This window comes from Panthera pardus, unplaced genomic scaffold (genome assembly GCF_024362965.1).
Source record: "Panthera pardus isolate Hobbes unplaced genomic scaffold, ASM2436296v1 HiC_scaffold_8, whole genome shotgun sequence".
NCBI classification, from domain to species: domain Eukaryota; kingdom Metazoa; phylum Chordata; class Mammalia; order Carnivora; family Felidae; genus Panthera; species Panthera pardus.
Window position 1 is genome coordinate 68,830,706 of NW_026527013.1, and position 27,165 is coordinate 68,857,870.

Consider the following 27,165-nt stretch of genomic DNA (forward strand, 5'->3'; position numbering starts at 1 on the left):
GTTGAATTCGATTTGCTAGTATCTTGTTGAGAATTTTTGCGTCCATGTTCATCAGGGATATTGGCTTGTAATTCTCCTTGTTTGGGGGTCTTTGCCTGGTTTGGGAGTCAAGGTAATAATACTGGCTTCATAGAATGAGTCTGGAAGCTTTCCTTTCATTTCTATTTGTCTGTGTTTTGTTGTTATTTGTTTCTTTTGTCTTTTTGTTTGTTTTTGGAACAGCTTGAGAAGAATAAGTATTAACTCTGCTTTAAATGTCTAATAGAATTTCCCTGGGAAGCCATCTGGCCCAGGACTTCTACTTGTTGAGAGATTTTTGATAACTGATTCAATTTCTTCACTGGTTATGGATCTGTTCGAATTTTCTCTTTTTTCCCTTTTGAGTTTTGGTAGTATCTGGGTGTCTAGGAATTTGTCTATTTCTTCCAGATTGTCCAGTTTATTGGTGTGTAATTTTTCATAGTATTCTCTAATAATTGTTTGTATTTCTGTGGTGTTGGTTGTGATCTGTCCTCTGGCTAGACGTTTATAAATTTTGTTTATTCTTTCAAAAAATCAGCTCTTAGTTTCATTGATCTGTTCTACTGGTTTGTTTTGCTTTGTTTTTTTAATTCTATGTTGTTTATTTCTGCTCTATTATTTCTCTTCTTCTGCTGGCTTTGGGCTTTCTTTGCTGCTGCCTTTCTATTTCCTTTAGATGTGAGATTAAGTTATGTATTTGGAACCTTTCTCACTTCTTGAGATAGGCCCAAATTGCATTGTGTTTTCCTCTTAGGATTGCCTTTGCTGCATCCTAAAGGATTTGCATGGTCATGTTTTCATTTTCATTTGCTTCCATATATATATTTTTTTAATTTCTTTTTTAATTTCCTGGTTGACCCATTCATTCTTTAGTGAGATGTTTTTCAACCTCCATGTATTTGGAGGCTTTTCAAATTTTTCCTTGTGGTTGATTTCAAATTTCATAGTGTTGTGACCTGAAAATATGTATGATATGATCTCAATCTTTTTATATTTGTTGAGGGCTGTTTTGTGACCCAGTATGTGATCTATTTTGGAGGACGTTCCATGTGCACTGAAGAAGAATGTGTATTCTGCTGCTTTTGGATGAAAAGTTCTGAGTGTATCTGTTAAGTTCATCTGGTCCAATATGTCATTCAAAGCCATTGTTTCCTTATTGATTTTGCCTAGATCTGTCCATTGTCATAGTGGAGTATTAAAGTCCTCTACAATCATGGTATTATTAACTATATATTTTTTTATGTTTGTGATGAATTGATTTATTTATTTGGGTTCTATCATCTTGGCGGCATAAAAATTTAGAATTGTTAGCTCTTCTTGATGTATAGACCCCTTAATTATGATAGAACGCCCTTCCTCATCTTTTGTTACAGTCTTTGTTTTAAAATCTACTTTGCCTGATATAGCTACTCTGGCTTTCTTTTGATGTCCATTAGCATGATAGATGTTCTCCATCCCCTCACTTGCAATCTGCAATGTCCTGAGGTCTAAAATGAGTCTCCTGGAGACAGCATATAGATGGATCTTGTTTTTTGTATCCATTCTGATACCTTATGTCTTTTGATCAGGGCATTTAATCAATTTACATTAAGAATAATTATTGAAAGATGTGGATTTAGTGTCCTTGTGTTATCTGTAGGTTTTGTGCTTGTGGTGATGTCTCTGGTCCTTTGTAGTCTTTGCTGCTTTCAACTCACAGAGTCACCCTTAGAATCTCCTGCAGGGCTAGTTTAGTGGTCATGACATCCTTTAGTTTTTGTTTGTCTGGAAAAGCCTTTATCTCTCCTTCCATTCTGAATGACACCTTTGCTGGATAAAGGATTCTTGGCTGTGTATTTTTCCTATTCAGCACACTTAATATTTCCTGACCCTCCCTTCTGGCCTGCCAAGTTTCAGAGGACAGGTCTGTTACTACCCTCATTTCTCTACCTTTGCAAGTTAAGAACTGTTTGTCCCTCGCTGCTTTCAGAATTCTCTATCTCTATATTTTGCCAGTTTCACTATAATATGTCATGGTGTTGACCTTTTTTGTTGATTTTGAAGGGAGTTCTCTGTGCCTCTTGGACTTCCTTGCCTGTTTCCTTCCCCAGATTAGGGAAGTTCTCAGCTATAATTTGTTCAAATATACCTTTTGCCCCTTTCTCTCTCTCTCCTTCTTTTGGAGCTCCCATGATATGTATATTATTTCATTTTTGAATTGTTTAGGTCTCTATTTCTCCACTCATGGTCTAATAATTTCCTTTCCTTCTTTTTTTTTTAGCTTCATTATTTTCCATAATTTTGTCTTCTATTTCACCTTTTCTCTCCTCTGCTTCTTCCATAATTGCCATCACTACATCTAGTTTATTTTGCATCTTAATGACAACATTTCTTAATTCATCATGACTATTTCTTTGGTCTTTGATCTCTGTAGCACTAGATTCTCTGCTGTCTTCTTTACTTTTTTCAAGTCCAACCATGAGTCTTATGACTGTTATTCTCAATTCTTGTTTAGACATATTGTTTATATTTTTTTGAGCAATTCTCTGGTTGTCATTTCTTCCTGGAATTTCTTTTGAGAATCCTTCCATCTCATCATTTTGGACAGGTTTCTGTCTTTAACATGTTTTAATGGCTTGTTCTGTGTCCTTCACCTGCAAGTACTACTATATTAAGAAGGGATCATACACTGTCCGGGGCCTTGCACCTCAGGAAGAGTTTTTGGAATGTATTGCATGCACTCTGTTGTTGCATATTTAGCTGTTCTATCCCACTACTCATAGTGGTGGGTTGTTCGGACCTTCCACCAGGTTTGCTTTGATTTGTTCATGGAAGTAACCCCGGAAAAAAGGAAATTGGGGGGAACCTTGTCCCATATAAAGAGAAAAATGAAAGAGGAAACAAACAAACAAATAAAACAGGCAGAGAATCAAAGAAACTGTAAGGCTTAATCCAGAGAAAGAGAGAGAGAGAGAGAGAAGAAAATAAAGAAGGAGATACAGAAAAGGTGTTAAGAAGAATATAGTAAAAATGCCTGATTAAACAAACAACCAGACCAGAAAAAGAAGGAATAAAAAAAAGACAGGTATGTATCATAAGAATTGACCGAAAATCGAATCAGAAACTGATGAAGCCTGATTCCAAAGGAAAAAATAAAATAAAAGAGGAGAGTGGAAAGAAAAATAAAGGAAAAGAGAAGGAAAGAAAAGAAAAACTAATTTAAAAAAAAAACAGACTAGCATAGAAAATTGCAGGACAGTTGTGAGTTGGTGCCTGGGACCGGTGGCTGTGATGGTCTGGAGGAGAGGCAATCTGGTTCCTGGTTCAGTCCGGGTTAATCTCACTCTGGTAGATAAGCAGTTACCAGCAGGGTTTGGTGTCAGCGAGTCTGGTCTCCACTGGGAGCCATCCTCCTGTTCCCTGAGGCCCCACTGTGTTGGTGATGAAGAGAAAAATGGTGACACCCCAGTCTCTCCTTCCAGAACCAGGTGTTCTAAACCCCACTGTTCAGTCAGCCCTCGCAGAGCAGCCCGGGTGGCTGGCTTGTCCTGCTCCATAGCCTTCCGCGCCTCCTAGGATCTCACTGGCTCTCCAAACCCCGTGTCTTAAGGGATCCCGCACCATGTGGGCCTGGTTTGGAAGCAGCACCACTCCCCGGCTGACAAAGGGCTTCTGGCTGGTGCCCGCAGAGTCTTTTGTCCTTGGAGGGACAATCAACCCTCTTGCCCGCAGCACTGGAGGAAGGGGGCGATTCTCTCCCCCTTGCTGAGCGCGCCCCTGAGATTGCTACCACTCCCCCGGGCGGGCTCCCCTCCTCCCCAGGCATTAGCACATGGCTGGCCTCCAGTCAGGAGAAAGTCATGCACTTTTGAGATTTCCAATCTTCGGCACCTAAGGTTGTTTGCAAAGCAGAAACGGGCACTCTTCCGTATTTCTCTTTCCCCAGTCCGTGGTCTGGAGAGGTTTTCCTCTCACGCAATACTGCAATTCCACAGCCTCTCTTTGCCTCCCTTTTGTCTCTCCACAGAACGGGTTTCCGCACTGTGCCCACACCATTTTGTCTCTCCCAATTCACATACATGCACCTCAGTCCTGCCAAGCTGTCTCCACCCACCTGTGGAGATTTTTCTGTCACTCTGCAGACTGATTTTGTGAGTGTTCCGAGTGTTCTGACCTCAATACCCCTGTGGCTGAGGGACAAGGGAAAGCCCAGTTGCCCTTCTTCTCCGCCATCTTAGCTCCACCGTAAAGACATTTTTAAAGGGCACTCAAAAATAGGTCTGAGGGCCACAGCAACAAAAAGTGTTGCTAAGAAAGAAACTAACGGGCAATGTTGAAACATGAACGCATTTCAAGTGAAAATAATTTTATGAATACAATGACTTTAGAATAAGTATATCTTGGATGAGATAAAAAAAAGATGCAATGGCCATTATGACAACATATATTTGTAGGGGCGCCTGGGTGGCTCAGTCAGTTAAGCATCCAACTTCAAGCTCAGGTCACGATCTCAGGGTTCTGTTTGTGAGTTCGAGCAGTGCATTGGGCTCTCTTCTGTCAGCACAGAGCCCGCTTCAGATCCTTTGTCCCCCTCTCTCTCTGCCCCTCCTCAGCTTGGGCTCTCTCTGTCTCTCTCAAATATAAAGAAACCTTAAAAAAAAAAAAGACTGCAAATTTGTAAATCAAAAATAGACATAAGTGAAACTACATCAAGTGAATAAACAGAAACCCTATTAGGTTCTTTACGGTATGTATAGAGTATATAATAGTAATATATAATATCAATAATATATAAAATATATATTATAGACTTACTATTTTCCAGATAGAGAAGCTTCATGATTTAATTCATTTTAATTTCGTAACAATCCATACGGCAGCTACTTTTTATTATTACCATGTAAAAGACCAGGACGCTGAGGAATGAGTATGGCCAATGGCTCCCCAAGGTTACACAGCTGGTGATAAGGTAGCATTTGTACCCCTTGCAGTCTGACCGCATAATCCATACTCTTTACAATAACTCCATTTTCTCTTTTCTCCTGCCTCTTCGTGTTTTCCTTCCTCATTTTCCCCATGGGTTCCATCCTCCTATTTATTAATTACATTATTCACTCACGTTTGCTTGCTTATCATTGCCTATTTCATTTGTCAAGGAATAAAAAAGTAAAGAAATGTCACCACTAATATTTTTCCCTGAAACTTTTTGTATATTTCACTTTTCAACTTATTCATTTTTTAATGTTGCGTAAGTTCATCACTATTTGTGATTTCACAGAAGCTAAAAATATGAAAAAGCATATAGAGAAAAATGGAAAAGGCCTCTTAAAATACCCCCAAGTTATTTCTCTTTCATGAAGTAATAACTATTGGAAAGTTTTAGGTTTTACCTTCAGATCTCTTTTTTACTATATATTTCTTCATTATGTATTTACATAGGTAAAATATTTATATGCCTATATATCAATTTATTTTTTTAGCTTTTTTTCTAATTAAGAGTATATGTAGGCACTCTTTTCATGTTACCCCTACTGAACATATGTCACTCATTTAAACTGTTGTATCCCCCAGTATAAAATAACAAAACTTGACAATTTTCCCATTGATAATTATAAAGGTTATTCAAATTTTTTCACCCTAACAATGAATCTTGAAAGAATAGTCTAATTCTTGCCTCTTCTCAACTATCTGTACATGATATTATTTCTATAAAATAGAAACCTAGAAGTAGAAGTCTTATCATTAACAAGATAAAGCATTTATTCATATAATTATGGCCACTCGTACTTCTAATTCCTATGTAATTCTAGTTTATTTATATACCGGCAACTTTGGCTTCTTTTTTTTTTTTTTTTTTGTCATACTGACCCAGAAGTTCTTAATATATTTTGAATATTAACCTTGTCTAAAATAAGCTGCAAACAGTCTCTTTTATTCTGTAACAACTTTTGGATTTGTTAATGGTATATTTTTCCTATCAAAATGTTAATTTTCTTATAACTTTTAATCTTTGTCGTGTTTAAAATAAGGATTTCATTCCCCAAGATGAAACGCATAGTCTCCTGCATTTTTTTTATAATATTAAAGTTGAAATATATACATATACATATACGTATATATACGTATATATATATATACATATACGTATATGTGTGTATATATATATACATATATATACATATATATATACACGTATACGTATACGTGTATATATATATACATATACATATATATATATATATATATATACACACTAGGGAATTTAATCATTTCCTCTTTATTATACTTACTGATGTATTGGGGCTTTCACATTGTTATTGGCTTCTTGTCCTCACTGCACCTTATTTTTGTTGGTTGTTTATTTCTCTACTTTGACATTTATTTGATTCGTTAAGGTTCTCATTAGCTCTGCAGTTATTCTTTGCTGGGTTTGAATAAGCAATTGTACCGTTGTATAACACACACTAGCTACCGTTATGACTCCAATGGTGATTCTATCTGCCATTTTGGTACCACATGCCCCTGTCTGGAAGATCTGGACTTAGGTCTAGTTTCCCCCAGGTTGTGCCTTCCAGTACTGCAGCTTAATTAATCTGAATAAGATCTGTGTGTAGTTTTCTCTGACTCTTAATCTATAAAGGACAGTGAGAAATTTGCCTCTACTCCCTTACCACAGATGCCCATTTCCTCAGGAGGAGAACTTTGCCAGCCATGCTCTCAGGCCCACTTTCTTTTTTGTGCTGGTGGCATTGTATCCCTCAAAAGTTTATCAAAACCATTGATGATAAGCCTCCCTGGTTACTAGAGATAATAAGAATTTTTTTTTCTTATTAGCCCCATAAAAATAGCAATTGGTCCTTTCAGTGTGAAACAGCTGTCCTCACACTGTTACCTACTTCAAAAATCTTGACTGTACTTTATATTTAATATAGGTGATAAACATACAAATACACCTTTTGTCTTCTGTGGCAGATTTTTGCACAAATGAGTCTCATTATTTCACTAGTGAATTTACCCTGGTGAGCATCAATGTAACCATTTAATTGTTTGACCACTCATTTTATTTCTCTATAAAGTGGGAAGTTGGACTATGCATAAGAATGACAGTATAATTTTAAAACATTCACCCATCTACAAAAGAGGGATATGGAAATATTCTCATCTAAGTCAACTCCAGAAACCATCAATTTCTTTGTGTGGGAAAGGAAACAATAACAGGAAGTACTGTTGAAAAATAGACATTGCTGGAGGTTTTACTTCACTCTGTGTTTTGTTTTTTTTTGCTTGCTTATTTGTTGTTTTAAATTCCAACTGTCTTTTATTTTTTTTTTAATTTTTTTTTTAACGTTTATTTATTTTTGAGACAGAGAGAGACAGAGTGTGAACAGGGGAGGGGCAGAGAGAGAGGGAGACACAGAATCTGAAACAGGCTCCAGGCTCTGGGCTGTCAGCACAGAACCTGAGGCGGGGCTCGAACTCACAGACCGTGAGATCATGACCTGAGCCGAAGTCGGACGCTTAACCGACTGAGCCACCCAGACGCCCCTCCAACTGTCTTTTAAACAGTGCACCAAATGCTAGCAAACATCTTTGAGATAAATAAAGGATCCAGGCACACAGCTGATGATGTGATAAACTGGAAAAGAAAGGACTGGACGTACAATACTAGCTAAGTGAGCAAACAGGAAGCCGAGAGCACATGTTCTAACACGTCGGAAGTAAGGCAGATGAAACAGCCTCTGAAAAGTAGATTCAGGGAGCACTTGGCTAAGCGTCTTGGTTAAGCAGTCGGTTAAGCGTCTGACTCTTGATTTCTGCTCAGGTCATGATCTCACAGTTCCTGATACTGAGCCCCATGTAGGGCTCTGCACTGGGAGTGCAGAGCCTGCTTGAGATTCTCTCTCTCCCTCTCTCTCTGCCCCTCCACGGCTCACTCTGTCTCTCTCTCTCTCTCTCTCTCTCTCTCTCTCAAAGTAAGTAAGTAGACTTTAGAAAAACGAAAAATAGATTTGGAACTTGTAACATGTGTGATTTTCAATATAGTGGATGTTCCCAGTTTTAGAGTGTTGATCTATGACAAAATGTGAAGGTCAGTCTTACATAAGTCACCTGGATTCATGACAGCTCATTATTACCATAAGAGCCCGGTCTGGGTTCAGATGTTCAGATTTATTATTTTTCTACTCCTGCTACCTCAGTTGATTTTCCTTCCGTATTTAATAGCAGAGTGACGCTGATTCTTCCCCCACATCATCTAGTTGATGAAAGTCAAAGAAGTAGGGAAAAATAAGATTCCTTATGAAGGCATCAAATAAAAATTAAGGAGATAATGTCATGCACAATAGCCTAACTATATAAAATGGGTGACAAAACCCAGCAAAAGTGACTTCAAAACTGCCTCCTGGGATAAGGGCAAAATGAGTTGATCTTAGCTGGTATTCAGGAATGCTGTTGTTAGTAGTAATATAAAACTTATTATTTTTAAACTATTAAATATTATGTGGAGACAATAAAGGGTGTTTTAATATCCTTAGGAACAAAGATTTTTAAAGGCAAAAAAAAGATTAAAAATATAAATTCAAAGCAAATAAGTAAATATCTGGTAGTCTCACCTTTGAGTCAAAATGTCGATACAAACTCAAGTTTATTTTTCTTTCCAAAAGAATACATTTATCTAGCTCAATGCACTGAAAAGACCTGAAAGATATGACAACCCTGTAACAACGAATACCCTTAACACTCCAAGTGTGGTCTTGAAATACCAGCCCCAGGGGCGCCTGGGTGGCTCAGTCGGTTAAGCGTTGGACTTCAGCTCAGGTCATGATCTTGCAGCTCCCGTGTTCAAGCCCTGTGTCAGGCTCTGTGCTGACAGCTTGGAGCCTGGAGCCTGCTTGGGATTCTGTGTCTCCCTCTCTCTCTGCCCGTCCCCCACTCCCACTCTCTTTCTCTCTCAAAAATAAATAAAGATTAAAAAAAATTCAAATACCAACCCCAACAAAAAGAAATCTTGAGGACATCTGGCTGGCTCAGTCAGAAAAGCATGCAGCTCTCGATCTTGAGGTTGTGAGTTCGAGCCCCACAAGTTGTACAGATAACTTACACACACACACACACACACACACACACATATGAACTTTATTAAAAATAAATAAATAAATACATAAGAAATTGTGGGGTGATGTAAGCCTCATATTGGTAGCCTGAGTCATTTCTCTTTTCTCTTCCCTATGATTTGTACACTAATCAGACTTCCATAACTTAAAAAAAAAAAAATTGCCTTTGCACAGCATATCAGCTCACCCAAGAGATCCATATATCTATGCAACCAAAAGTGAGTGAGTTAGACCATAGAAGAGGCAGCGGTGTCAGGGAAGGTGATAGGTCCATCAGTGGGACAGGGGGACCTTCCTGGCAGAGGAGGTAGAGGGTGACGGCAATGAATGGGGTTCCTCCCAGATACACAGTCTGCACATAGACCTGTCGCTGTCTCTGAGCAGAGACCATAATGACTGAGGGAAGGAAAAGGAAAAGCAAGTAAGTAGACAAAGAAGTTTGGAGGACAGTGTCTCTTTCTGTCTGCCCCAGGATTGTGGACCATGGGCTTCTTAGACGCCCGCCCCCCACCCGCCACCACTGGGGGATTCCCCTACCAGACTGTGCGGCACACCCAAAGCCCCACGTGCTAAGTATACAACTCCCTCTTCTTTGCCAGCACCCTTTTATTCCCACTGTTTTTGGTCATTTGTTTTAAAGTTTTTTTATTTTTTATTTTTTTTAATTTATATTGAGAGACAGAGAAAAAGACAAAAAAAGCAGGCAGATGCACTTAGGCAAGCACACAGAGGGAAAGGGGAGGGGCAGGATCCTAAGCAGGCTCCTTCCTATAAGCAGGGAGCCCAGGGCTGGGGCGGCGGGGGGGGGGGGGGGGGGGGGTGCAAATCACAAACCCTGAGATCATGTCCTGAGCCAAAACCAAGAGTGGGATGCTTGACTGCCTGAGCCACCCAGGCACCCCTGACACACTCTTGCCCCCAACCTTAATGTCCAGTCAGCCAGAAAAACCAAAACTTTAACTATAAAACCACATTCTAGGAAACAAGGGAAGGTTTCTAATTACCAACGTATTAAGCTGTTAGAATCAAAATAAGCAAAGCCTTTACTAAAAAAGGAGGGTGTTGCTACTTCAAACGTGATGGCAGAGACACTTTTCATTAAATGACATGAACAGTCATGGTAATATGTTATCACAAAATGAAAATAATAGTCTTCCAGCAACCAAACCCAGAGACTTGGAATACTGTGATCTGATAAAGATTTCAAAATAGCTCTCATTAAGAAATGCAACAAACTACAAGAAAACTCAGAAAGGCAATGCAATGACTTCAGGAATCAAATTAATGAACAGAAGGAGTATTTTACCTAAAAGATTAAATTCTAAAAAAGAACCAAACAAAAAAAAATCTGGAACTAAAGTACTCTATAAATGGTAAGGAATGCAATGGACTACTTTAGAAATATAGCAGATCAGATGGAAGAATCAGTAAGCTCTAAGAGAGGATTCTAGAAATGATTCAGGGGGGAAAGGAGAGAAAATTAAGATTTAAAAGAAGCTTCACAAAAGCTATCAGACTCCATTTGAAAAGCCAAGATAAAAATAATAGGTATTCAAGAAGAAGAAATGGAGAAGGGGCAGTTTAAAGAAATAAGAGCTGAGAGTGTCCCAAAGCTGGAGAAGGAATTGAATATACAAGTCAATGAAGCTAATAGAACACCTTATTATCTCAATGCCAAAAGACCTACTCCAAGATACATTATATTAAAGCTGTCAAAAGTCAATGATAAAGAAAGAATTTTAAAGGCAGATGGAAGGGGGAAAAAAAAAGACTAACCTGCAAAAGAACCCTCCTTAGGCTATCAGCAGATTTCTCAAGAGAAATTCTACAAGCCAGGAGAAACTCTAATCACAAATTCAAAATATTGAAAGATAAAGACTGCCAAGCAATAATACTTTATCCAGCAAAGTTTTCCTTCATATATTGAGGAGAAGTAAAGGCTTTCCCAGACAAACAAAAACTAAAGAAGTTCACCACCACTAGATCTGCCTTATGAGAAATGTTGAAAGAAGTCCCTCAAGCTAAAACAAAACGGTGAAAATACACAAAACTCTGATTAAAGTGAGAAATAGTCATAATTAGAAAACTATTACTTATTTTTAAAATAGTATATTAAGCTCTTAATTATAGCATAAAAATTAAAGGATAAGAGTATTAAAAATAACTATAGTTACTACAGTTGGGAACAAAATCAGACACAAAGAGATCATTTGTGACATCAAAAGTATAAAAAGCGAAAAGTAAAAGGATGGAAACTTCATAAACAAATGAAAATAAATTGCTATCAGCAGTAAGACGACAATTTTATCTGTGATTTTTTTTTTTTGTAAACCTCATGTTAATGACGAAGCAAAAATCTCAAGCAGAAACATAGAACATAAAAATGGGGAGATTGAGCATTGAGCAAATCACCATGGAAAAATCACCAAGTTACAAAGATAGACACAAACGGAAGTTAAGAGAAACAATGGAGAGACAAAACAACCGGAAGGCAAAAGATAAAATGTTTGTATCAATAAGTTGTATTGATACAAATTAGAGGCCGCCTGGGTGGCTCAGTCATTAAGCATCTGACTTCAGCTCAGTTCATTATCTCATGGTTCATGAGTTTGAGTCCCATATCAGGTGAACAGTAGCCCTGCTTCGGATGAGTCCCACTTCTCTCGCTCTGTGTCTCCCACCCTCTCTCTCTCTCTGTCTCTCTTTCTTTCTCCTCTGCCCCTCCTGGGATTCTGTCTCTATTTTCCCCTTGCTCACTTGTGCCCTCTCTCTTTCAAAAAAAAAAAAAACAAAATAGAAAGATCTCAAATGAACAACCTAACTTTACTTTTCAAAGAACTAGCAAAATTAGCATAAGGAAGGAAATAATAAAAAATCAGAACAGAAGTAAATAAGATAGAGGGCACCAAATAATCGGAAGAGTCAAAAAAGGGCCCATACTCCAAGAGGATAAACAAAATGATAAACCTTTAGCTAGACTGATGAAGAATAAAACAGAGAAGACTCAAACAATAAAATTAAAAATGAAAGAGGAGACATTACAAGTGATACCACATAAATGGATAGAATTATAAAAGAGTACTATGAGTACATTTCTAGAAACACAAAACCTACTAAAACTGAATCACAAAGAAATAGAAAACCTAAACAGATCACTAATGACTAAAGAAATTTAATCACCCTACGACCCAGCAATTGCACTACTAGGCATTTATCCACAGGATACAAGTGTGCTGTTTCGAAGGGACACATGCACCCCCATGTTTATAGCAGCACTATCCACAATAACCAAAGTATGGGAAGAGCCCAAATGCCCATCGATGGATGATTGGATAAAGAAGATGTGATTATATATGTATATATATATATATATATATATATATATATATATACACACACACACACACACACACACACACACACAATGGAGTATTACCCGGCAATCAAAAAGAACAAAATCTTGCCATTTGCAACTACGTGGATGGAACTGGAGGGTATTATGCTAAGTGAAATTAGTCAGAGAAAGACAAAAATCATATGACTTCACTCATCTGAGGACTTTAAGAGACACAACAGATAAATGTAAGGGAAGGGAAACAAAAATAATATAAAAACAGGGAGGGGGACAAAACAGAAGAGACTCATAAATATGGAGAACAAACTGAGGGTTACTGGAGGGGTTATGGGGGGGATGGGCTAAATGGGTAAGGGGCACTAGGAAATCTACTCCTGAAATCGTTGCACTGTATGCTAATTTGGATGAAAATTTTTAAAAATAAAAAATAAAATAAAATTTTAAAAAAGGGAAAAAAAATTAATCAGTATTGAAAAAACTTCCAATAGAGAAAACTGTAGGATCAGGTATCTTCACTGGAGAATTCTATTTAATGCTTAAATAAGAATTAACACTAATTTTTCTCAAACTCCTCCAAAATATTGAGGGGGAGTCACACTTCCAAATTCATGCTAAAAAACAAGCATACCTTGATACCAAAACCGTATAAAAATATCACAAGAAAACTGTAGACCAATATCTTTAATGAGTGTAGATGGAAAAATTCCCACTGAAATATTGGTAAATCAAGTTCAACAATACATTAAAATTTTTATATACCACAACCAAGTGAGATTTATCCTTGAGATACAAGAATGGTTCAATACACCCAAATCAATACATGTAATTCATCCTATCAGTAAAATGAAAAAATTAAAATCGTATGATCATCTCAATACACACAAACAAATATATCCTTTTATGATTAAAAAACCTTAACAGACTTGGGGGGCGGGGCGGTGGGGAGGGCACCTGGGTGGTTCAGTCAGTTAAGCTCTGAGTTTGGCTCATCCCATGATATCACGGTCCAGCAAGTGCCCTCCTCAATGATGATCACACATTTTCCCCGCCACTCCCAACCTTCCACCCCTATCAACCCTCAGTTTGTTCTCTATATTTAAGAGTCTCTTGGGGAGCCTGGGGGGCTCAGTTAGTTGAATGCCAATGTCGGCTCAGGTCATGATCTCAATGTTCATGGGTTCAAGCCCTGCGTTGGGATCTGTGCTGACAGCTCAGAGCTCGGAGTCTGCTTCATATTCTGTGTCTCCCTCTCTCTTTGCCCCTCCCCCATTCGTGCTCTATCTCTCTCTCTCTCTCAAAAATAAACAAACACTAAAAAAAAAAAAAATACCTGAACATATTGGGTATAGAAGGAACATACCTCAACATAATAAAGGCCACATATGACAAACTTACAACTAACATTATGCTCAATGGGGAAAAATCGAAAGCATTTCCCCCAAATCAAAAATATGTCCCCACTATTCCTATTTAATATAGAAGTCTTACAGCAATTATGCAAGAATTCAGAATAAAAGGCATTCTAATCAGAAGGGAAGAAGATAATTGTTACTACTTCCTAACAATATGGTCTTTTATGTAGGAAATCCCAAAGGGTCCATCAAAAACAGTTGGAATTAATCAATGATTTCAGTAGAGTGGAAATATACAAAATAAATTTATAGAAATCAGTGGAATTCTTTTACACTAATGGTGAAGCATCAGAAAAAGAAATAAACCATCCCATTCACAATAACATCAAAAACAATGAGACACTTTGAAATAAATTTAACCAAGAAAGTGAGAGGACTGTGCAATGAAAACTACAAGACTTTTCTGAAAATAATCAATAAAATTGGAAGATACCTCATGTTCGTGGGTTGTCAGAATAAATATTTTTAAGATGGCTATTCTACCCAAAGTCATTTACAGATTCAATGTGATCCTCATCAAAATACCAAAGGTATTTTTCACAGAAATAGAAGAAATATACTAAAACGTGTGAAACCACAAAAGACCCCAGACAGCCAAAGCAATCCTGAGAAAAAATGACAATGCTGAAAGTATCATGCTTTCTGATTTCAAACTATACTACAAAGCCATGGTAACAAAAACATCATGGTACAGGCACAAAAATACGAATGTAAGTCAAGGGAACATAAAAACCCAGAAATTAAATCCCAGCAGGTACAGTCAACTAGTACTAAACAAGGAAGCAAAGAATACCTAGTGGGGGAAAGATAGTCTCTTCTACAAATGGTGCTGGAAAAACTGGGGAAAAACATGTAGAACAATTGAATTGGACACTTGTCTAAAGGGTCTGACAAAAAGTTAACTCAAAATGCATCAAAGACTAAACATAAGACCTGATACTATAAAACTCCTAGCAACAAGTATGTTTTTTAATTCATCACTATTGGTCTTGGCAATAATTTTTTGGACATGATGCCCAGAGAAGGCACAACAAAAGCAAAAATCAAGAAATGGGACTACATGAAACTAAAAATCTTCTTCACAGCAAAGGAAACAACTAACAAAATGAAATGTCAGCATACAGAAAGGGAGAGAAATTTTGTAAGCCATAAATTGAGTAAAAGTTAATGTTCAAAACATAAAGAACTAACAGTTAACAACCACAGTGACAAAACTAACAATCTGATTTAGAAAAAAAGAAGAATAGAAACATCAAATAGACGTTTTTGGAAAGAGGATATCAAAATAGTCAACAGATCCCCGAAATGATGCTCAGCACCACTAATCATCAGGAAATTGCAAACTGAAACCACAATGAGATATCATCTCCCACCTGCTAGCTATCATCTCACATCTTCAAGAAAACAGGAGACAACAGGTGCTGGTGAGAATGCAGTGAAAAGGGAACCCTTACACACCGTTGGTGGGAATGTAAAATGGTTTAACAACGAAGGAAAACAATAAGGAGTTTCATCAAAAGATTGAAAATAGATCTATCCTATGATCTACCAATTCCATTTCAGGTATATACCCAAATGAAATGAAAACAGGATTTCAATGACATATATGCACACCCGTGTTTATCGCAGCATTATTCACAAAAGCACAGGTAAGACGTGACCCAAATGATGTACATACACACAGTGAAATATTCTTCAGCCATGAGAAAGGAAGGTATCTTTTCACATCCAACAACATGAATGGACCTTGAGCATATTATGGTCAATGATTTAGAGAAAGACATATACTGTATGATATCACTTATACAAAGAATATTAAAAAGTATAATTGTAAAAGCTCAATGGTGCTTACCAGTGGATGGGGTGAAAGGATAAGAGTGATGTTAAGGGTACAAACAGCTAATGAGTAGTAAATAAGCCACAGAGATCTAACACACAGTATAATCAATACAGGAAATAATATTTTACTATGATGATATAATGTGATAAATATCACTTCACTGGCAATCATATTACAATATATAAATGCATCAGTGTAACATCGTATACACCTTAAAACTTACACAATACTACAAGTCAATTTATTCAATAAAAATATTCATAGATCTTACAAGAAGAGAAGCACTGAGTATAATATATACCTTTTTTGATATTTTTTTCCTGATCTTGCCCTACTAATATATATTTAATTGTAGGCATTTTGAGAGGAATAAATATAAAAGAATCCCAAGGGAGATTCTCTCCACCACCACCAAAAAAAGACATCTCGGATGATGTTTAACTCTAGGACTGAACAAGAAATATACAAGACCATCATCAAATAGAGGTGATCAAATATATTTGTGTCAAAAAACAAAAACAAAGAAAAACAAAAACCAGAAAAACTCAGACTTGGATTTTCTTGTCCAACATGAAAAGAGTTTGGGAAACAAACTGAAAATCAATAACTCTTTTCTGATCCCATAGGGAATTGAGTTCCCAGGACAAATTGCCACTCTCAAAACTGGAGAGTCAAACAGATCCTGAGAATCACAGCTTTCCAGGAGCAGAAGACTACTGATGGTGCCTGTACTGGTGGGAACCTTGGGTATTACTGACGAATGGCTGGATGTGTGGTGTGAACTAGCCTGAAAGTTAAAAATCTCAGAAGGGCCCACTCTTCAAGGGCCTTCACACTTTTGTGAGTTTCAACATCAGAAGCCCTACCAGATTTTCAGAAGGAAGACTGAAGAAAAATCCCCTTGTTCTTCAGCTTCTAGGAGGAAAGGGAGGCCAGGGGTGATGAGGATTTTGAAGTATTCCCAGAAAACTCTGTTTTCCTAAACAAAGGACTGCCCTGGACAGAAACTGTTTTACCAGGGCCTAAATGATCTGGAAGAAAGGAAACAGCCCAAGCAACCCCGGCCCCAGTAGCCTTTAATTATTGGAGGGGGGTGGGGGAATCCTCAACTCTAACCTCTTGGACTTCCTATCTCCTCTAAGGGAGGGAACAAAACTGAAAAGCACTCGTCAAGGTCACAGCTCACAGGACAAAGGCTCATTAAAACGTTGAAACTTGTTAAAAGATAAACCCAGGTGTATATTAAAAAAAAAAAAAAATTGAGAGTTCATCTGAGGAAAACATAGATTCCAATTGGACAGCATCAAACCGGAAGTGATTAGAAGTCTGGGGAGAGGCTCTATGGAAAAAAGTGGAAACAAAGTAAGGAACGTATTGACAGACTATAGCCTAAAGCCTAGTTGGCTCTTTGTGATCGGTTATCCTCAGGTTTCAATTTTATCATTTACAGGTTGAGGTTTGGTGGGCTGATATAGCCCTCAATGGCATTTGGGACACTTCGGTCTAATGTCCCCTTGTTTTAATTAGCTGAAATCTAATCATTTAAATTGCCTGAGGATTCATACAAACACATACCTGCTCAGCGCTGTCAAGAAAACCATTAAACCATCATCAATCATCTTAAGATGCTCATTAAAAAAAAAAAAAAAATTTACGTTGTTTCTTAAAAATTTCGTTTCTATGTCGACAATGAAGTGGCAGTTTGAACTAATGGCTCTAGATTAAGCTGTAGAGGGAGAAAAATCAGCATTTCTGCCCTGACTCTGCAGTACACCTCGGGTTAAATACGGTGGCCTGTTGAGAAGTCAGTTTTCTTTTATAAGGAGGATATAATGCCAGCTCCTTAGTGGTATTTGTATTAGTTTCCTCTGGCCACTATAACAAATTACCACAAACTCGGTGGCTTAAGACAACTCTTCTACAATTTTGGAAGTCAGAAGTCCAACATGGATTCCCTGGGCTCAAAACCAAGGTATCATCTGGGCTCTGTCCTACAGGCCACCAATCCATTACCTTGTCTTTCCTAGCGTCTGGATGCAGCTCGCATTCCTGGGTTCACGATGCCTTCCTCTCTCTTCAAAGCCAGAAATGGCTAGTCAAGCCTTTTGTGCTGTATCACTCTGATGTTGATTCTCTTACATCCATTTTTCGTTTATAAGGACTCTTGTGATTCCATTGGGCCCACGCAGATAATCCAGCATTTTCTCCCCATCTCCAGGTCTTAACTCAATCACATCTGCAAACTCCCTTTTGCCACGTAACCTAACATATTCACAGGTTCCAGGCATTAGGATGTGGACATCTTGGGAGCCAATACTTTATTCTGCCTACTACAGTATTGTTGGGCAATTTATAAGAGAAAATGTATATAAAGTGCCTAAAATCATGCTACCACAAATTGATTCCATTTTTTTTTTCTTACTCTCTCCTCCCCCTCTGCTCCACTTTTATGGCACTATGTATTTTTAATTGATTTTTGCATCTTTCATTTGAGAATCAAATCTGATTTTAATTTACTGCATTTTTTTTCCTTTTTCATATTATTTTCTACCCTCTCCCTTTCAATATTTATTTTAGCATCCTTGAGTTTTACAAAAAGTAATCCTGTTTGACAGTCAATTTCTGCCTGCTATTCCCCCATGATTGACTATTTATATCTTCTTGCCATATTCTCACAGCATCCACATGCTTTCTATTCGCCTTTGCTCTGTCACCTCTTAGGATGCATCATTTATGAACCATTTTCTTGAGTGTCTTGACAATTATGTTACCTCTAGATGAGTAGTTTTCCTCTTGAGATACTAAATACATTGACACTTCACACTTGTGCAAAACTCTAGATACCTTCTTGTCGCTCTGTTTTAAGGGCAATGTTTCATGGTAGGTTTTCACATTCTAACGTTTTTCTCACACGTTTGAAGATCTATTAATGGGAAAGAACTTCATCACTCTGTATCTCAGCAGTACAGCAAAACAGAACTTTACCAAGTGCTGAGTGAGCAGGATAAAACAGACAACTAATGTAAGCAACCTGGTACCTGAAATGACGTTAATGTGAAATTGAATTCTAGAGGGGTATCACTTAATGTAATATTGTTTTCATGGACAAGGGGCCCCTGGGTGGCTCAGTCCATTAAGCGTCCGACTCTTGATTTTGGCTCAGGTCATGATCTCATGGCCTGTGAGTTCAGGCCCCACAGTAAGCACAGAGCCTGCTTGGGATTCTGTCTCTCTTTTTCTTTCTGTCCCAGCCCTGCTCACACAAACATTCATACACACACACTCTCTCTAAAAACAAAAAACAAACAAACAAAAAAACAAAAACAACTTTAAATATTGCTTTCATGGATGAAGTTTGAGGGTTCTGTGCAACCTAATTGGCTATGTTCCCTCTGATTAATTATTAACTGTTAATATTAATAATTGAGACACGCTGAGATAAATATATTCTAGAGAAATGTATTATTGCCAAAAATGTTTAAAATGACCAATAATATAATCTTATGTTGTAATATAAACAATCTAAGTCTAAATAATGCCAAGAATCCAGAAGAAACTAGAAAATGTCCAACAAATATTCAACTATTGGTCAAATAAATATGTAGATATAGCTAATATGTTATTTTTAAAAATTTTATCTCAATGTTAATCATCATAGACACATGTTTTACAAAACATTAATTGCATTTGTCACTATACATTTGTCACTTGCTGCCTAGATGATACTCCATCCAGACAGAATATTATAGTTCCCCTATGACAACGCAAATTTTCTCGGTAAAGACAAAGGTCATCAGCTCTCCATTGGCAATACAGGGAAATCAGCAGTAGTCAAAATTATACATATACTTTGCATAATATTATAAATAAATAAGATTAGATGAGACTGATCTTGTTTGGCCAGAATTCAAAAGAATCACTGTCACTTCCTTGTAAGGCCCTGAGTTATATTGTAGTGCCCTGGACCAAAAATCATTTTAGTAATATGGTACTAAAGTTCAGATGTTATACTTGAAACTCGATTCTCATTGAGTGGAGCTTCCTCCACTTGGTGCAAGTCAAGGTAGTCAAGACTTGGCCATACAAAATATATTTACAACAGTAATCTCTAGGTCTAATATCTAATGTCAAACACAATGAGAAATAGAAATTTTAAATATTAAGATTGACTTAGATATCCAACCAAATTTTAGGACATATGGTTTGCAAAAATATGAAAAAAAAATATTGGCTAATGAGATTTTCAGTTCTGATAGGAAGAAATAGAAAATATAACAAAATTGGGGTATTCTGAAGTCACCAAAGAGTGACAGGAAAAATGGGGTAGGAGAAAAGAATTGACTCCTTTAGTTCAGGTGAAGTTTGTAGGAGGAATAGATGCGAACACATACGGGTGCTGCTTTGCCTGGTGCCTGGACCAAATGTTTGACATCTGGAAGGGTTTTGGCAATTTGAGGAGAAAACTGGAGAGGAAATGTCAACCATATCTCATCCCTGCACCTAGATGATGGTGTTCAAGCATCAAGATACTGATGCTTTAGAGGAATGTAGCAACTATCTCAACACTCTCTGAGTGAGGGTATAACACTGACTCATGAATAGATAATGGACCAAAGCCCTACAGAAAGTGATAATGGGGCTGGTCATGGCTCAGTGGCCTATGAGACCAGGAAGTCAAATATAAACTCCAGAGAAGAGTGGCTTTCAATGAAATGTGTTAGAATTCCTTTGACCTTGAATAGACAATAGGTACAGACAACTGTCCCAGTGAATCTTGCTTTGAGCCTGATTATGAAATGTTATAGATTTTTTTGGTTCTCTGAGAGCACTATTGACTAGTATGCCCTGGACAATTGTATTTGCAAATGTAGTAAGCACTATTCAAAATACATTATATTTTTTACATTATGCAAATGACGATATTGTCTAATTTAATAAAGCAAGCATACAAAAAGAATACCCTTACCTCTTCAAATGAGAAAAGTGAGGCATGGAAAGGTCACATCTTTTGTACAAACTTACTAAACTAAAAGCTAAGTAGGCATTCAAGTCAAATATGTCTGATTTCATCACTGAATTGTTAAACATACCAATTCAAAAGACACTTAGGTTAAGCTGAGAGATAAATTTACAGCAACACTTCTTTGTTATTTTAATGTTTATTTATTTTTGAGAGAGAGAGAGAGAGAGTGCAAGCAAGGGAGGGACAGAGAGAAGGAGACACAGAATCCAAAGCAGGATTCTGAGCTGTCAGCACAGAGCCTGACGCGGGGCTCGAACCCACGTACTGTGGCTGTAAGATCATGACCTGAGTCGAAGTCAGTCGCCCAACCAGCTGAGTCACCCGGGCACCACAACAGCAATGCTGCTTTAAAAGTCCTCCAGCCTTTGAGAACTATATCACTAATAAATAAATGCATGAGAAATCTTAGTTTCAATATTAACCACATGAAAGTAACAGACTATAATTTTTATCTCTAAACTAGGTTAATGTTTCTAAAGCTCATGTTCAATTGAAGAGAATATAATGTGTTCTCCTTGTTTCATCACATCTTGGCAAAACTTAATCCCCAACGAAATGTAAGATGACATGTTACATCGGTATGAGTTTTCACGTGAATCTTATTATGGATGCGAAATCATGCGAAAAAGGACTTGAGTCATAAAGAGGACACCAGTAGTTGTTGAAGGTTGGAGAGAGAGGACCTCAAGGTTAGAGTATTTTCTCCTTTTCTCCCTTTGCATGTGAATCTATCCTTCTACTGCTGATTGGACAGGAGTCAATCTTAAGGTCCCTTCCACTCTGTCTCCCATTGTTCACTTTTTTCCTAATTTCCTTAACTTTGACTTATTTCTTTGTTTCCCCTCCCTTCTTTCCTCAAGAGAAGGAGGACATAGGAGAATGTATATATTGCAATTCTTTATTTTTCCTCTTTAAGCCTTGATGGAAACAAAGTGATTTATTTGTATTGCTCATTACCACATGCACTGTAACATAAAACTTTAAAATAGTGAGACTTATTACTATAATTTCTTTTTTTTTAACTTTATTCTTTTATATTATTTTTTATATTTATATTCTTTTATATTCTTTTTTATAATCTTGGATAAGATACCTACTAAAATATGTATAAGCGCTAATGTTTGGCAACTTTATATTTTATATAAAAAATCTTGGTTGTCACAAATTTAATTGACTTAATTGATTTAATTTCATTAAATTAATAGTCTCAAGACATCCAAATAAATGTATCGACTTAAAAAGAGTTTTATAAATTAAAGGACAATTGTCAACTGACATAAAATTGAGTAAGTGGTGAATTCGTGGAAATTAACCATTTAAGCTAATGAAATGTAAAACTGTATTAGTGCCGTTTTGATCATCATAAATGAATTATTCTGTTATCTGTTCAGCTTAGAAAGAAAGCAATTATAAAACTGTTTCTAATCCTATTAAGTAAACCAAGGACTCCTTTTCTTTTCTAGTCCACTTAATTTGTATGTTTAAGAAAACTATTTATAAGGAGGCTGCAGCGCATTGGGAAGATCAATACTCTCTTACGGTTGGTATTTTTCATTATTTTCTTTAGTTGATGATTTATAAGGTGCCAGAAGTACTAATGGAATCTTTAACTCTTTGTCAGGTCTCTATTGTCTCTAATTATCTGTATTTTAATTATGGGCAAATCTTATACAAATTAAGTAGTACTTGTGGAAATGTTGTAGAAGTGTTGTTAATTGAATTGTGGTGTCAGGGAGTTCATTCTAGTCAGTCTAGAATGGAGCAGAGATGATGAAGAAATAATTAATAAAATTAATGGCCATTCACATGAAATCACGATAAGCATAATATCTCACAGAACTTGTTGAAAATATGAAATAAAATGGAATTTCAAATTTGAAATATACTAAGCAATGTTAAAGAATTCAGACACGATACTCAAATTAATTGTCTTATAATTAATATTAAAAATGCTAGAACAATACAAAACCATCATTTTTCACATGTGATCAAGTACAAGTGGTACTATATAACACTAATATTTAAACTAAGAATACCAATAGCGTTTTCACAGACTAGAACAAGTTATCCTAAAACTTGCATGGAACGACAAAAGACCCCAAATAGCCAAAATAATTTTGAAAAAGTAAAGCAAAGCTGGAGGCATCACAATTCCAGACTTCAACTTATACTACAGAGTTATAAGTAGTAATCAAAGTTGTAGTAATCAAAACAGTATGGTATTGACACATAGATCAATACAACAGGATAGAGAGCCCAGAAACAAACCCATGATTACATGGTCAATCTTTGACAGAATAGACAAAAATGTGCAATAGGGAAAAGACAGTCTCTTCAACAAATGGTGTTGGAAAGACTGAACAGCTACATGCAAACAAATGAAACTGGACCACTTTCTTACACGCCACACAAAAATAAACACCAAGTGGATTAAATACCTAAATGTGGGACCCGAAACCATAAAAATCCTAGAAGAGAACACAAGCAGTAACTTCTTGACACTGGTGATAGCAACTTTTTTTTTAGATATGTAGGCAAGGGAAATTAAAAGCAAAAATAAACTATTAGGACTACATCAAAATATAAAGTTTCTGCACAGTGAAGGAAACAATCAACAAAACTAAAAGACAACCTATTGAATGGGAGAGATTTGCAAATGACGTATCTGATAAAGGGTTATTATCCAAAATATAGAATGAATGGATACAACTCAACACCCAAACAACAAATAATCCAGTAAAAATATGGGCACACAACTTGAACAGACATTTCTCCAAAGATGACATCCAGATGGCCAATAGGTACATGAAAAGGTGCTCAACATCACTCATCATCAGGGAAATGCAAATCAAAACTACAATGAGATTTCACCTCACACCTGTCAGCGTGGCTAAAATAAAAATCACAAGAAACAAGTGCGGGCAAGGATGTGGAGAATAAGGAATTCTCATGCACTGTTGGTGCGAACGCAAACTGGTGCAGCCACTGTGGAAGACAGAGAGGTTCCTGGAAAACGTTAAAAATGGTACTACCCTATGATCTAGTAATTACCCTACTGGGTCAAGAAAAGCTATATGACATCCTCGTAGAATATCTTTCGATAACTTTCATTCTATTCCTTTATTTTTCCAATGTGACCAGAAAGCTCCAAAATGGCAATGAGAAACTCTGGATCATAATGGTGATTATGGTAATAATTATATAAAATTCCCTAAACATTATCTTGTAAAGTAGAGTGTTCTCAACTTCAAAAATAGTCATACTAGGGGCACCTGGGTGTCTCAGTCGGTCAAGCCCCTGACTCTTGATTTTAGCTCAGGTCATGATCTCATGGTTCATAGGTTCCAGCCCCGTGTTGGGCTCTGAGCTTGCTTGGGATTCTCTCTCTCTCTCTCTCTCTCTCAACTTGATTCTTTCTCTCTCAAGATTCTCTTTCTTTCCCTGTCTCTTTGCCCCACCCTTTCTCATGCTCACACCCTCTCTCCGTCAAAATAAATAAATAATTAAGGAAAAGAGGGGTGGGGGGGGCATCTGGCTGACTCAGTTAGGTATCCAATTCTTAATTTTGGCTCAGGTCACCATCTCAGGGTTCATGAGTTTGAGCCCTCCCATCGGGCTCTGCACTGACAGCCTGCTTGGGATTCTCTCTCTCTCTCTTTCTGCTCCTCCCCACTCACACTGTCTCTCTCTCTGTCTCAAAATAAATATGTAAATAAACTTAAAAAAATAAAAATACTCATACCTATGTGTGATTACACGATTGATATGTCTCCATTTAGCTTATGCATACAGGTTACATATAGGCTCAATAATGTTAAATAATTTCTCCAAAGGCACACTGCCAAGAGGTAGCAAACACCTGGTAATATTCAATCATCAGATGCCAATCCCAATACAAATGTCATTATCTCAAAGCTCCCTTCCGTCCTAGTTCTGTTTTGACCACTAATTAACTACCTGATCAATAATTGGCTGGCAAACGCACAGAAGCCATTATATTGCCCTGGGTGACAGGTCATACGTGAGCCAGCAATTAACTTGAGAAACTATCAATTCACATCCACAGCATCTGTAACCGTTTTGTATTCCTACAAGCAATGGACAAGGGTGTTTTCAACTGCTCCCCATCCTCACTAGCAATTGATATTGTCATTGCTTCTTTAAAATTTTAACCATGTTCATAGGCTGGTTGTGCATCACACTGTAGTCTAATTTGCGTTTCCTTGATGAATAATGATGTTCAGTGTCTTTTAATATACTAAATTTACAGGGGCGCCTGGGTGGCGCAGTCGGTTAAGCGTCCGACTTCAGCCAGGTCACGATCTCGCGGTCCATGAGTTCGAGCCCCGCGTCAGGCTCTGGGCTGATGGCTCGGAGCCTGGAGCCTGTTTCCGATTCTGTGTCTCCCTCTCTCTCTGCCCCTCCCCCGTTCATGCTCTGTCTCTCTCTGTCCCAAAAATAAATTAAAAAAAAACGTTGAAAAAAAAATTAAAAAAATAATAATAATAATATACTAAATTTACATTTGTATATCCCTGGGGAAGTATTTGTTTAGATATATTTTTTATTGCCCAGTTTAAAAATTGGGTTATTTTAAGTTTTGTTTTCTTTTCATTATTTTGGTTTTTGTTTTGTTGTTTTTTGTTTGTTTGTTTTGTTTTTTGTTTTTTTGAGTTTTGTGATTTCTGGATACAAGTATATTCTGGATACAAGTTCTTTGTGAGAAATTTTATTTGCAATGTTTTCTCCTAATTTGAAGATTGTATTTTCATTGTCTTAACAACGTCTTTAACAGAAGAAAAATTTAAAGTTCCGATAGTCCAATTTGACACTTTTCCCTTTATGGGCTGTTCTTTTGGTGTGGTATCTAAAACCTGTGTATCACTGAAGGTCCCATAGATTTTTCTCCTATGATTTCTTCAAAAAGTTCTTTAGTTTTATGTGTAGTTTACATGTAGGTGTATGATTTCTTTTTTCTTAATTTTTGGGTAGGGTGTGACATTTAGGTTGTGATTCTTTTTTTTTTTTTTTTTTTTTTTTTTTTTTTGCATAAGGATATAAAACTCTCCCAACTCCAAAACTCTCCTTGACCACTGAACTGTCTATGCAATTTTCATCAAAAAAATCAGTTGACTATGTTTGTGTTGGTACATCTCTATATTCTTATTCTGTTCCATTGAATGTGTATTCTTTTGCAAAAACCACACTCTTTTGATTACTGTAGCTTTATAGTAAATCTTGAATCAGGTAGTGTATTTCCTCCAGCTCTGCTCTCTTTTTCAAAATTGCTTTGCCTTGTCTTGTCTTTTCATTTGTCCCTTTTCCTTTTTGAATACACTTAGGTCTCCCTTCCCCACCTTGGCTCCCCTCCCCACCCCCCTGCTGCTAAGCACAAGGCTATTCTTATTGTGAGGTGTTGAGGAATGGAGATGAAGTATTCCTTAGCCCCTGGATGTTGAGCCTGCCCCTTCTCCCTTCTCCTAGTGCAATTCTTTTTAAATGTCAAAGTCCTTATTTTAGATTATGAGTTTGCATTGTTATTATTCATAACTGCCTCTGAACAAAATCCAAGGCAGTTGGTCACTGGGGAAAGACACACAGATGGCAACTCCTTTTCCTGCATTACCTGGTCAGTCTTCCTAATAGATGTCATGACTGGCATGTTAAGGGTCAGGCTACCAAAAATCTCTGCAACACAGTCTTGCAAAACTCTCTGCCCTAGCAGTTATCTTTTTTTTTTTTTTTCCAGCTTTTTTTTTTTAATTCTTTTTTCTTAAAGCAGCTAGAAAATTATAGAGTGGCTAGGTTATGGACTAGGTCCTGAGTCTCAAGAATGAATTAATCCTTAAAAATAGGTTACTATTGGGGGGCCTGGGTGGCTCAGTCAGTTAGGCGTCCAACTTCGACTTGGGTCATGATCTCACAGTTCACGAGTTCGAGCCCCGTGTAGGGCTCTGTGCTGACAGTTCAGAGCCTAGAGCCTGCTTTGGATTCTGTGTCTCCTCCTCTCTCTGCCCCTGCCCCGCTCATGCTCTGTCTCTCTCTGTCTCTCTCTGTCTCTCTCTCTCTCTCAAAAATAAACATTTTAAAAAACTTAAAAATAGATCATTATCATACACATGACGCTAACAAACAGATTAAAGAGAAAATAATACAAAGAATATTTGGTGGGAAACTGTAACTGTCCTGTATAACACTACACCAAATATTTGGAGATTTCTATCCACCCCCAAATTTAATGGCTTCCTAAAATGACTTTGTGAAAACATTTCTAAAATTCTTCCTGATGAAGAAGACTCCCAGAAAACTCACATATAAATATAAGAATACCAATAAGTCATGCCTGTCTAATTTTGAAGGATTGTAACTAAGTAATGCCAAGCCATTGTTATTCAGGTATTAACTAGGAAAAAAAATCTGAT